Source organism: Amblyomma maculatum, unplaced genomic scaffold (assembly GCF_055883805.1).
Source record: "Amblyomma maculatum isolate TAMU_Amacu unplaced genomic scaffold, ASM5588380v1 scaffold_13, whole genome shotgun sequence".
Lineage (NCBI taxonomy): Eukaryota > Metazoa > Arthropoda > Arachnida > Ixodida > Ixodidae > Amblyomma > Amblyomma maculatum.
Genome location: NW_028146738.1, coordinates 36,311,965 through 36,323,800, shown reverse-complemented (window position 1 = coordinate 36,323,800; position 11,836 = coordinate 36,311,965). Strand labels below are relative to the sequence as shown.

The 11,836-nt window shown below is 43.8% G+C and overlaps 1 non-coding gene across 1 annotated transcript; it reads left to right on the top strand.

Moving 5' to 3' along the window:
- Nucleotides 1-1,223: 1,223 nt before the first annotated feature.
- Nucleotides 1,224-1,297, top strand: TRNAT-GGU (transfer RNA threonine (anticodon GGU)). Its single transcript has one exon. It is a non-coding gene; the product is annotated as a tRNA-Thr (tRNA).
- The last annotated feature ends 10,539 nt before the right edge of the window (nucleotides 1,298-11,836 follow it).

The window sequence follows — 11,836 nt, the reverse complement described above, 5'->3', positions numbered from 1 at the left end:
CAAACAGCGTACCGACGCCGAGTTGTGACTGATTATTGGCCATCTTGAAAGTGGGCACCCTACAATACCCCGGTATCTTGCTCGGGGGCTGTCGTCGTATTGGCTCTGCAATGGGGTGCTTTATAAGAATTCAACATCAAGTGCAAAAACATACCTGCTAGTCATACCGGCTGATCTAAGGCACGAAATCCTCCTGGCCTGCCACGACGAACCAGCTTCAGGCCATCTTGGCTTTACACGCACCCTAAACCGAGTCCGGCAGAACTATTACTGGCCACATCTTTCTCCGAGTGTTAGACGTTACATACAGACATGTCGACAACGCCAGCTGCAAAAAAAAACCCGCGCTCAAGCCATCCGGCATGTTACAATCTATCGAACCACCCCTCACACCCTTCGAGCAAGTGGGCATGGACCTTTTAGGCCCATTTCCTTTATCCTTGAACCGACACAAGTGGATCGTAGTCGCCGCAGACTACTTAACACGCTATGCTAAAACGAAGGCCCTTGCCCGAAGTACTGCCGGCGAAGTTGCTCGATTCTTTATGAGCGACATTGTGGTCAAACACGGTGCACCGTCGACTATCATTAGTGTCCGAGGGAAGGCGTTTACAGCTCGGCTACTGCGGGACACCTTAACTCTCAGCCATAACGAGCATCGCACAATAACAGCGTATCACACTCAGATAAATGGCCTAACGGAACGACTCAACAAAACTTTGGCGGACATGATCTCAATGTACATCGACGTTGAACATAAAATGTGGGGCGAGATCTTGCCGTAGGCCACCTTTGCCTACAATATGGCGCCGCAGGAAACCACGAAGTTTACGCCGTTCCGCCTCGTATATAGCAGGGAGGCCCACACGACGTTGGACATGATTCTCCCGTGCGGGGATTAAGCGGTCAAATCCGATGCCACCCATTTCACAGAACAGGCCGAGCAAGTCCGTCAGCTGACCCGCTTGCACATCAAAGAGCATCATGTCACCGACGCTCGACACTATAACCTTCGGCACAGGGACGTCCACTCGAACCAGGGAACCAAGTGTGGTTGTGGACCCCCGTGCTCCACAAAGGCTTATGCGAGAAACTGCTCCACCGGTATTTCGGACCCTATGAAGTCCTGCGCCGCTTAAACTGCGTTAATTACTGACCAACACCATTCCCACTTCGAGTTATAGATCAATTCGCTCTCGCCCTACCATCTGATCTGCTGACCGTCCTGGTTAGCTCAGTCGGTAGAGCGACTGCCCCGGTAAGGCGGTGGTGCCGGGTTCGATTCCCGGATCAGGACGAATTTTTCTTTAACTACGAAGTTTCTGAGAAAGCTGTATAGCTTTCCTTTGTAGCCGTATGGCTGCGCTTGGGTGGATGCAATGAGTAATTACTCCCTTATTACAAATCTACTCCACCTTGGGGGATTCCCCTAAATATTTAACTTGACTAATTACGAAGTTATTCCAGATGGAACTTTGACAATCAGTGTTCGGCGTCAGCGGCCTGAAATTATGCATGTGGTGCGTTTAAAGCCGTACTTTTCGCGTGACTGAGCGCTTCCTGCAAGTGAGACCTTGAGTTATTTTACAGCTCACCTCACACATAACGTTTTTTTCTCCTCTCACCTTGTCATCGGGACGATGTGTTTCTTTCGCGGGGGGGGGGGGATAATGCCACGTGCCTAGCGCCGCGCGACTAGCATGCTTGGTGTCGACGATGACGAAGTGGTGATTGGCTCGAGAGGCGCACTGTGCTGGACTATGTGATCGGAAACAGAAGCCGACCTTATTCTCGGGTACTCGTCTAAGTGTACCTTCATGGTTCCCTGTGGCTTGAGTCGTGACAATATGCTTTTGATTGTATGCTCAATTATACAGCATGAGCTCGTCAATTTCTGCCACCTCGGCAATCTCTAGACGAAGCCCAAAACAAGTCCGAGGATCACTAAAGTCGCATATTATAGTAAAGGCTGCTCAAAAAAAAGAATATGTGAATAAAATATTTTTGCTGAAAAAAAAAAACTCTGGGACCACCATCCAAGCATGCATGCTATAAAATAAGTTGATGCTAGAACTTGACAGATGAAATATAATTTCCAAATCTGAAGTCGTTAAGCTCAATATGGAACAAACATCTGATCTTGTAAATTATGTGATGGGAGAAAATGTCACACACATGCAAAATAAGTATGCAGCGATAGTTAAAGATGCAATAGATGTGCGCTGCGGATCAGCTGAATTGAGCATCTGCCTGCCGAGTATTAAAGAAACCCTAAAAACAAAAGAAAATTTCACCCGAAACCCTGCGGTCCTAGTCAATTAAAACCGCCGCAAACATTCCTCACCTCCCCATCACCTCTCCGTTGTTTTCTAGTTGGATGCGAGTAGCCATATAAAATCATCCTGGCAAGTCTGGCAGCCATCAGGCAGCCTGGAACTGCCCACCTGGAGAAAGACTAACGCCAGTAAACAAATGGCTGGGCTTTACTCAGGCGACCCGTAGGCAGTGGATAATCTAAGAGGCCCACTGATATACACAATGACAGTCAAGGAAAGAATACATAACATCCTCAAATATATCGTAAAGTCAACTAGTGTCTTACAAAAAAAAAAGCATTGAAGAACTGTTATTGAGTCCCTTAGAGTACAATTAGATATTTGGGAACAGAACAGATACAGTGATGTATAAACAAAAATTACTGATTCTCATGTGCTGCTAAGCAGAAGAACACACACCTGCTGGAAGGGCACAACATCAACCAGTTCACTAATTATTACCATTACTTAAGAACACGAGACAATGACAGCAAAATTATTAAACCAAGCATTGGCTGGAAGGAAGTGCTTGAGAACTCTACAATCAATCAGTGTCACATGCTGCATGGCAGCAATAGCAGTAAATCAGTTGTCAAAATAAGGAAGTGACACATTTTATGCAATTAACTACATAGATCATTCTCTCAAGAATAAATAAGGTCTGCAACAATTAACACACACATAGCATGGAAGGTAATAGTAGGCCTGTAGTAACTGCACGTAGCCACAAAGTGATTGGTCAAGAGCCTGTGTGTTGCTACTGAACTAAGCACTTTGCTTGCCACTAAAGCAATCAACCATGACTTTAAAGTGGTACACTTGCCTTTATCTGAAATGATTAAATTGTTTATCTCAGATGATACCGGAACCCAAACCTTAACCAGCGTGCTTAAGTGGAGAGTTTTCTGTGTTTCAGTGCCACACAAAAGGTTGTACATGGGTTGAATAGCATGCCCTCATCGGCTACACTGTCCTTTCTTAAGGACGACTCCACATTAGCACACTTCAGATGAACAGGCAGTATGAGTAGACAAATAGCCTTGCTCATATTTTATGCTCTGAAGACTGTCCTATACAGCAAACAATTGAAGAAAGGCAATTTAAACATTGGCCAAACACACCCATTTAAGGATCGTTCACTTCTTACTTTCTGATGTGAATGCTTTTTCAACCTGTACAATGGACAGTTATCAACTAGCATTGCTTAGAGATTCAGCATGGCTACGGACCTATAAGGCTGCCGTGATACCTCAAGAGACAAGAGTCTGAATTATAGGGACGTCACTGGTCAGCGCACTACAGAAAAGAAACTTGAGTGGCTGAGGCTTCAGTGGGCATAATCATACATACTTACTGGGATGAAGACCAAATCAAAGATGCTTCCCGCTATCTCATCAAAAAGCAACCGAATTGAATTTACAAATTGTTTGCCTCTTAGTGACAGTCTGTTCATAACAGGGGGTGAGATAAGGGCTGCCCTGAGCCCTAATGTGTCAGACACATTTATTAGGCAAAGGCAAGGCAAAGCAGGATTCAGATAGGATGGCTGAACAAAAGCCCCAACTTTAAGGCAGTGCCAAAGCAGAAAGGCCTATCTTCGCTCAAGAGCAACTTCAAAGAAAAGGTGATGACTGCTGAAATGTCGCTTTTAAAGAACAAGGTAGCTTCTGTACAGGGTGGGCCTAGAAACAAAGAGTGCCGCCTATTTGCTAAAAAGTAAATGATTGTACCTTTGTTTTTGACCTGTGGCTTGCTTTCTTATATACCACACTTGTTTTGCTGCCGAGGTTTTATAACTTTCATTACATACTCCTATTTTAATGTATGATCCCCTTTTTGTCCAATTAACTTATGGCAACTATCCTTTTTGTCAATGGCTTCAGGCCAAGCACTCAAAAATCTAAACATATGAAGGGGGGGGAGGATACCTCAAAGATGGCCAGTTGAACTCCCAAGCTTATTTTATAATCATTGCCACCAGCTCTTTTCTCACCTGCTAGAAGGACCTTACAAGGTACAAGGACAGAAAACGTTGTCAGGCTAGTGGTGTTGATTCATGATCAACAGTGCTTAATTAACCACATGGACAGAGTAAGCACTTACAAGACGAACACAGGCTCTGAACTTCAACCTTATTCTGGAACCATCAATACTCTGCTTATATACCCAGAAAGGCACCGATTAGTGGCGAGTTCGACACTTGTGACAAATAAAAACAAAAAGAAGTACCGTAAGAGCAAGCCCGAACAATGGGAGAACAAAATAGGCACATCATATTTTAAGCCACCAACATGTGGAACTGCGGACTCATAACAGAAAAAAAACGCAATGGTACCAGAAAATGGGCAACAGAGGTAAAGCTAACAATTACCACAGCAAAACGCATGAGATGAAGTAGACTACAACTGAAAGAAAAGGTGCATGACAAGAAAGTTGAAGCGAAATATTGACCGCTAAATGCAGAAGATGAGCACTAAATAAATAGCTAAAAAAGCAAATGAAGGAAACGCTCATGAAAAACAAGGGTGAAGTAAACAATTAACATAGCGAAAGGATGAAGATGAGGTGCATAAAACCAAACAAGAAGGATAAAATATCAAGAAATGAATTCAACGAATGTAAGAAAGCTAAAACCAGGCAAGATTAAACAAGGCCATAAAGGAAGACAATCTCTTTTTCCAAGTGCGAAATGGAGAGAGTGCTTGCACAATCATCCTTGAGCGTCAAAATTTTGGCAACTTCAACTATTTCACATCTCAGCCTATACCAATGCGTTTTTAACACTTTTTTTTCGAAGATTGTGTGGCATGGCTTCTTTGAGTCACATTTCCTGCAGCGGACTGGCAGATTCGTGGGGGATATATCTAAGTGATTTTAATGCTCCATTAGCCTTTCATTGATGCATCGGCCTGTTTGGTCCATGTATACCTCACGGCAAGTCAAAGGGTTAGAGTGACCGCCTTCCGCACATGCTGCTAAGGGTTTTCTGTGCCTCTTGGTGCGGCCTTTTTGCTTTTCTTTGTCATTAACGATCCACCAAAGCTGCAACAGTTGCTCGGGGACAGAAAAGAATGTCAACTCTTGCTTTCTTTTCACTCTTTGTAAGGTTGTGGGAACGTGCATGTAAGGAATCACTGAAACATTATTGTGTTGTCTATGTGCTTCAGCCAGTGGTTCAGGTTTTTGCACTTGGCGTTTTTCAGCACTTTTTCTGCGACAGTGCAGACGACTTGAAACGGGTACCCTGTCTGCATGAGCCTGCATACCTTTTTCAAGCTTTCTTGCAATTTGTGCTCGCATGACTTGTTCAAGGCATTGACAAGGGCAGACTGGAATATTTCTTTTGACCAGCTTTGAACGAGCGGAGTCATGTGATAGGAAGGGCACTTTGCCCCTCAGTTCAAATGCCCAGCACACGTGACTGGGTGTAAAGATGCTTAGTTCCAGGAAGCACATGAAATCATTGTCCGACATTTCTTGCATTAATTCAAAGGAAGCCAGGATACTCTTAAAGACACTCAAAACTTTAGGTACTTTATTAAAAAAAGGCTTCCATGTCACAGTCTAAAATAACTAAGAAATCGTCCCAAATGCGGAAAATGTTTGAACTCGCGAGTGTTCAAAGTGATTCCTGAGACTAATGTCATGCATAACTAAGAACAGACCACTGAGCAAGGGAGTAATACATGATACGATGCAGATCCCGTGCTTTTGCATGAGGTGTGAACCATTCCATTCTGCAAATGTTTATTTTAGATACACAGAAAGCAATTCTAAGAGACCCTCTACAGAGACACCCCACTCATTCTGGGAGGATATGGTTCCGTGTTTGTCAATACCTTCGCGAACGCATTTCATGAGGTCGTCTTGAGGTATAGAATAAAACAAGATATTTACATTTATAGAAAAGGCATGGTAGGCTTTGTATCTATTCCCGTTCAAAAACCTAATGACTACATCTGTATTCTTTACAAAAAAAAAATGATCGATAAAAAGCAATTTCAGGTTGCCTTGCAAATATATAGTGACGTTTTCTTCCAGATATACCTCTCATGCCCTCCGTGAATTATTGTTTCACAGGATACCTGGCAGAAAGACGTCGCTTTGTGTTTGCAAGGCAATCAGAAATTGCTTTCTATCGATGATCCCTTTCTAGTAAAGTATGCGGATGAAGTCATTAGGTTTTTCAACTGGAATAGGAAGAAAGCCTAACGTGTTTTTCTACATATATTAAAGGTTTATTCTATATCTTAAGATGACCTAAAAAAAAGTGTTTGTGAAGCTGTCGACATACCGGAAGCCGTATCCTTCCAGATTGAGTGTAGTGTCTCTGTAGATGGTTTCTTGGAAATGCTTTATGTGTACCTAAAATCAACATTTGTAGAATGGAATGGTTCACACTTTATCCAAAGGCTCAGGATCTGCATTGCATCATGCATTGCCCCATTCTCAGCGCTCTGTTCTTAGCTATGCATGACAGAACTCTCAGGAACCGCTTCAAACACTAACAAGGTAAAAAACATTTTCCGTTTTGTGGATGATTTCATAGTTGTTTTCGACTGTGACAAGGAAACCTTTTTTTCATGAAGTGCCTGATGATTTGAGCGTCCTTAAGAGTGCCCTGGCTCCCCTTGAATTAACGCATGAATGCCGGACAATGATTTCATGCTCTCCCTGTAACAAGAATCTTCTTTTCCCCCAGTTATGTGTGCTAGTAATTTGGACCAAGGGGCAACAATTCTTCATAACATATGAGACCATTCGCTCAAAGCTGGTCAAAAGAAATATCCACTCTGCCCTTATCAATGCCTTGAACAAGTCATGCGACCACAAATTGCAAGTGAAAAAGGTGTGCAGGATCACGCAATCAGGGTACCCATTACAAGTCCTCTCCACTGTCGCAGAAAAAGTGCTGAAAAACACCAAGTGCAAACAAACAACCACTGGCTGAAGTGCAAAGGCCACGCAAAAAGGTTGCAGTGATTCCTTGCATGGACTAAATTTCCCACAACCTTAAGAAGAGTGAAAAGAAAGCAGGAGTTCATGTTCTTTTCTGCCCCCGAGCAACTATTGCAGCTTTGGTGGATCATTGATGACAAAGAAAAGCAAAAAAAAAAAAGGCCGCACCAAGAGGCACAGAACACCCTTAGCAGCATGTGCGGAAAGCATTCACTCCAACCCTTTGACTTGGTGTAAAGAATACATAGGCCAAGCAGGCCGATGCATCAATGAAAGGCTAATAGAGCATAAAAATGACTTATCGGGTACATCCTTCAGGACTCTGCCACCCCACTGCATGAACTGCGACTCAAAAAAGCCATGCCACCAAATCTTCGGAAAAAAAAATCCAGTGTTAAAAAAGCATCGGAATATGCTGACATCTGAAATAATTGAAGCCGCCAAGTTTTTGAGGCTCAAGGATGATTCTGTAAGCACCCCCTCTATTTCACTCGGAAATAGACTGCCTTCCTTTCTGGATTTGTTTGATATAGCCCAGTTTTAACTTTCATACATTTGTGCAATTCATTTGCTGATATCTTATCTTTCTAGTTCAGTTTTATGTACCTCATTTCCATCCTTTAGCTACGGTAACTGTTGTTGACCTCACCATTGTTGCTCATGCGCGTTTCGTTCATTTGCTTTGGTTTAGCTATTTAGTACTGCTTGTGTTCTGCATTTAGCAATAACAATTGTTGGCTTCATTTTTGTTGTTCATGCCCTGTTTTTTTTAAGTTTTAGTGCACTTCATCTTATGATTTTGCGGTGCTAATTGTTAGCTGTACCTCTGCTACCCATTTTCTGCTCCCCTTGCACATTTGTATTTTATTTTTGCTCTTATTATTCCACTGTTCCATGTGTTGGCGGCTTAAAAGATAACTTGTCCATTTCATTCTCTCCTCGTTTGGGTTTTCTCTTTCGGTACTTCTTTTGGTTCTTATTTGTCACGGTGGTTTTTGTTGCCACAAGTGTCAAAAATCGCAACTTGTCTGTGCCTTTGTGGGTATATAAGCAGAGTATCAGTGGTACAGAATAAAATTGAAGTTCAGCACCTGTGTCCGTCATTTATGTGTTCTTTACTCTGTCTGTGGGGTTAAGCGCTGCCAATCATGGCTTACAAGAATGGGCATTTTCTGCCGCAGCATTATCTTTTCTCTATCCTCACGGTGCACTCTGTGGAGGTGCACCTTGAAAAGCTTTATAGCCCGTTAAATACACTAGCTTGTCTTTCTATGGTCGCTGATATGAAAGTCACTGATAACATCTGCGGCATTAAAAACCAATTTGCAATAAATGGTCCTGCACATTGCAAATTCTGATGAGTTATGGATGGCCATCAAAAGTGCGTGGATAGAGCTGAAGGCGATGCAACACTGTCGTACCAGTGCTGTATGACTCCTTGCCGTGCCACGTCTGCCGTCATCGAGCTCGGCGATGACTTCCTCAGCTACTCAACTCCCTGTGTGCACTCAACATTGGTCCACACCCTCATTTTCTTTCTTGTTTGTGTGTGTGTTTCAGCAAGCACGCAGCACGTCACTGAAATGTTTCCCGATTTTTTTAGATGTAGGACATTTTGCATTATTTTGCACAGCAACAAAGAATATTCTTTATAACCCCAACAATTAATTCGTGAGCCGATTTTAGCAGCTTCTCTTTGTTATGAGCGTAACCTAAATAGCAACTTTACTTTTTTTTAAGGTTTCAAAGTGGCTTTCTAACAGCACTTCCAAGAAGTAAAAAATGAACGATTCATTTTTTTTGGATTAACTCATGATTACTTTCTTTGATTGGCTGCTACACACGGCACTAATCTTCAGAACGTAAAGTGCAAGCAAACACATTTGCATACTCAAGCTGCTTGCCCATCTGAAGTGCCCTAATCTGCAGTGACGTCCTGAGAGAGAACAGCCAAGGAGACCATGGTAACAGCTGACCGAACTTTATGGGCATGTGCTTAGCCTAAGGCCGCGGTTCCTCCACTTGTATAGACCGTTTTACCGAGAGTAAGCCGGAGAGGAGGAAAATACTCTCTAACCAGATTCCTTGCGCCAGCCGATTGTTGCCAGTACCTAGAGGGCTGTGCATTCGCACGCTTTATGCATAGCAGAGTTGCCTTGCACCTCGGTATTTTGTCGTTTGAGATACTTAAATATCTTTATTAGTGCCCATTTTAGTGGTAATGTCATCGGGACAGCAATGCGTGATCCTGGACTGCACAAATAATAAAAAAATCGCAAGATGATTGCCTATAGCGTATGCGGGAAGCATGCATCGACGGTTCGAGTTCAGCTGTGATATGTTTCTGCTTCACCGCTTTCCAGTCTATCCTGATTTAATTCGCCTATAAACGTTTTATGTAAGCCAGACAGACTTAGTACCAATGACGGACTCACGAATATGATGCCCATTTCACTTCCTCCGCCGTAGTAACCACGCACGCCGGGAAGGCCGTGCCTCCTCCAAGCCCTCAGCGCTAACGATACGGTGGATCTCTTCCGCCTGCGCAAGAAGAGCGTGCTAAACTCTGTTCTTCACTTAAACAATAAGCCAACCTCAAACAAAATCTCTCTTGGGGATTTCTGACCTATACCGTGTTACTGATAATTGCAATATACATAAATTACGCAACACGTTGCCGCTGGTGCGGCACGCGGGTCATCGTCTGCACGCTGGTTCCGTTGCTAAGGTGTCACCGAAATTTGCATCTTTCTTTTACTGATACTATGGGATCTGCAGTAAGGCAGTTCCATGAGAGACAATTTACTCTAGCGCTGAGCAATTACAAAGCGCCGTCGGATGTGCCTTCGATACGAAACAATTTAGGCCTAGCGACGACTAGCGAGTAGCGCTTGACGGGAGTGCCGTAGTCCGCCGCGCCAGTGGGCGGCGCCGCTTTCGTAAGCGCTGCTGTACGTGCTGCGAATTTGTCGTCTTCGTTCATGGTGCAGCTGAGAGTGCACGTTTTTCGACGTTTTGTTCAACAATACGTCGTGCAAACTATGCTGCTACAACGTACGGGACGGGGGTATACGATGTTGTTTGCGCCGCAGGACGAACACAAAGGCTGCATAAAAACGTCGACGGATGGTACTTTAGACACTACTTCTTTTATGTGTTGGTCTTGAACCGTGGTTTAACTTGAAAGTATACAATGTTGAAGCAGGACAGTTCGATCGTATATCGAAATGGGTCGCACTTCACGTTAAATTAATGCGGCGATAACTGGAAAGCGTCTTTCGTAATATTCCGAAATATTCGTAATATTCGTAATATTCCGCGTTCGGTAGCTGCCCGTACAATTCATTCGCTGTGTGTTTGTGTGTACAGTTACCATTGCGATTATTAAATATAAATGAAAATTCATGTATCGTGAAAGATACAATAGATACACCCTCACTGCGGAAGTGGAGCGCAGTCCTTCGCAGTCACCCCGGCCGCTAGTGCTGTTTCCAACAGCTGCCGCCATGCCAAACGGATGGTATACGGTTTGCTCGCGCGCTAAAACAAAGCACAAATAGCACCAAGGTATCGGATAGCTTTCACGAGCACCGCGAAAGAGCACTTTTGCACTACCGTACCGCAGCATCAACATGAACAGCACAGCCCAAGATGGCGTCAAGAGGAGCCGGAGCGGACTTTCCCAGTTTGGCTCATACGGGGCGCCACCATCAAACTAAGATGGCTGCACCCAGGCATCGAAACTAAAAAGGTCTATAGCCTATGCAGGCAAATAAAAGATTTATCACCATTAATCATGGAAGTGCCTTTTGATAACCATGTGACGGAAGAACACACTTACGAGCCTAATGCTCTACACGGGACGCCTTTAGCAACCAAGCAAGCATCCACCCTGAACAAGCAGCCGTCCTCCAGGAGAACATTTTCAAAAACATCTATGTCAGTGCACACCTGGAAGTGCAAGGAACAAAACTATCCCTCACTCAACCGGACATGAAAGCGACTGCCGATGCATATTTGTGACGATAAAAAAATGGAAGTTAATAAAGCATGTATGCACAAGAACACGTACTTCTGTTTCTACGGAAGAAAATTAGCGGTTACAGCACTGCCAAAACAAATAGTACCTACGCGCCTCCCATGTTCGAACAAGCGACAATGCCACATCTCCCAGTACAAGAAAATAGCGCTTGGTAAATCTGAAGCTTCAAAATATGTGTAATGAACAGACGTCTACACGCTTTTGCGCGTATTTTAAACTTGCAGTGGCGGAAAAAAAAGAAGCGAACCTTACCTGAATGACTCCATTACCGTCCGTAGACCGTTGATGCTGTTGACGAGCGAGCATTGAAAGCAACTTGCCGGTCATATCCTGCATGTGCACTGCAAATGGTGAACACTGCGAAGGCTTGAGGCTTGCGATGCATTTCATATTGATATAGCAGGGTAGTTTAAGAGGTCAAGCCACCGCTAATAAAGAATTGCTAAGCGAAATACAACGCAACGGACAGGCCGCAAGAACGAACGAACAACGCACAGCTGACGCCTCAGAGTTTCTTACA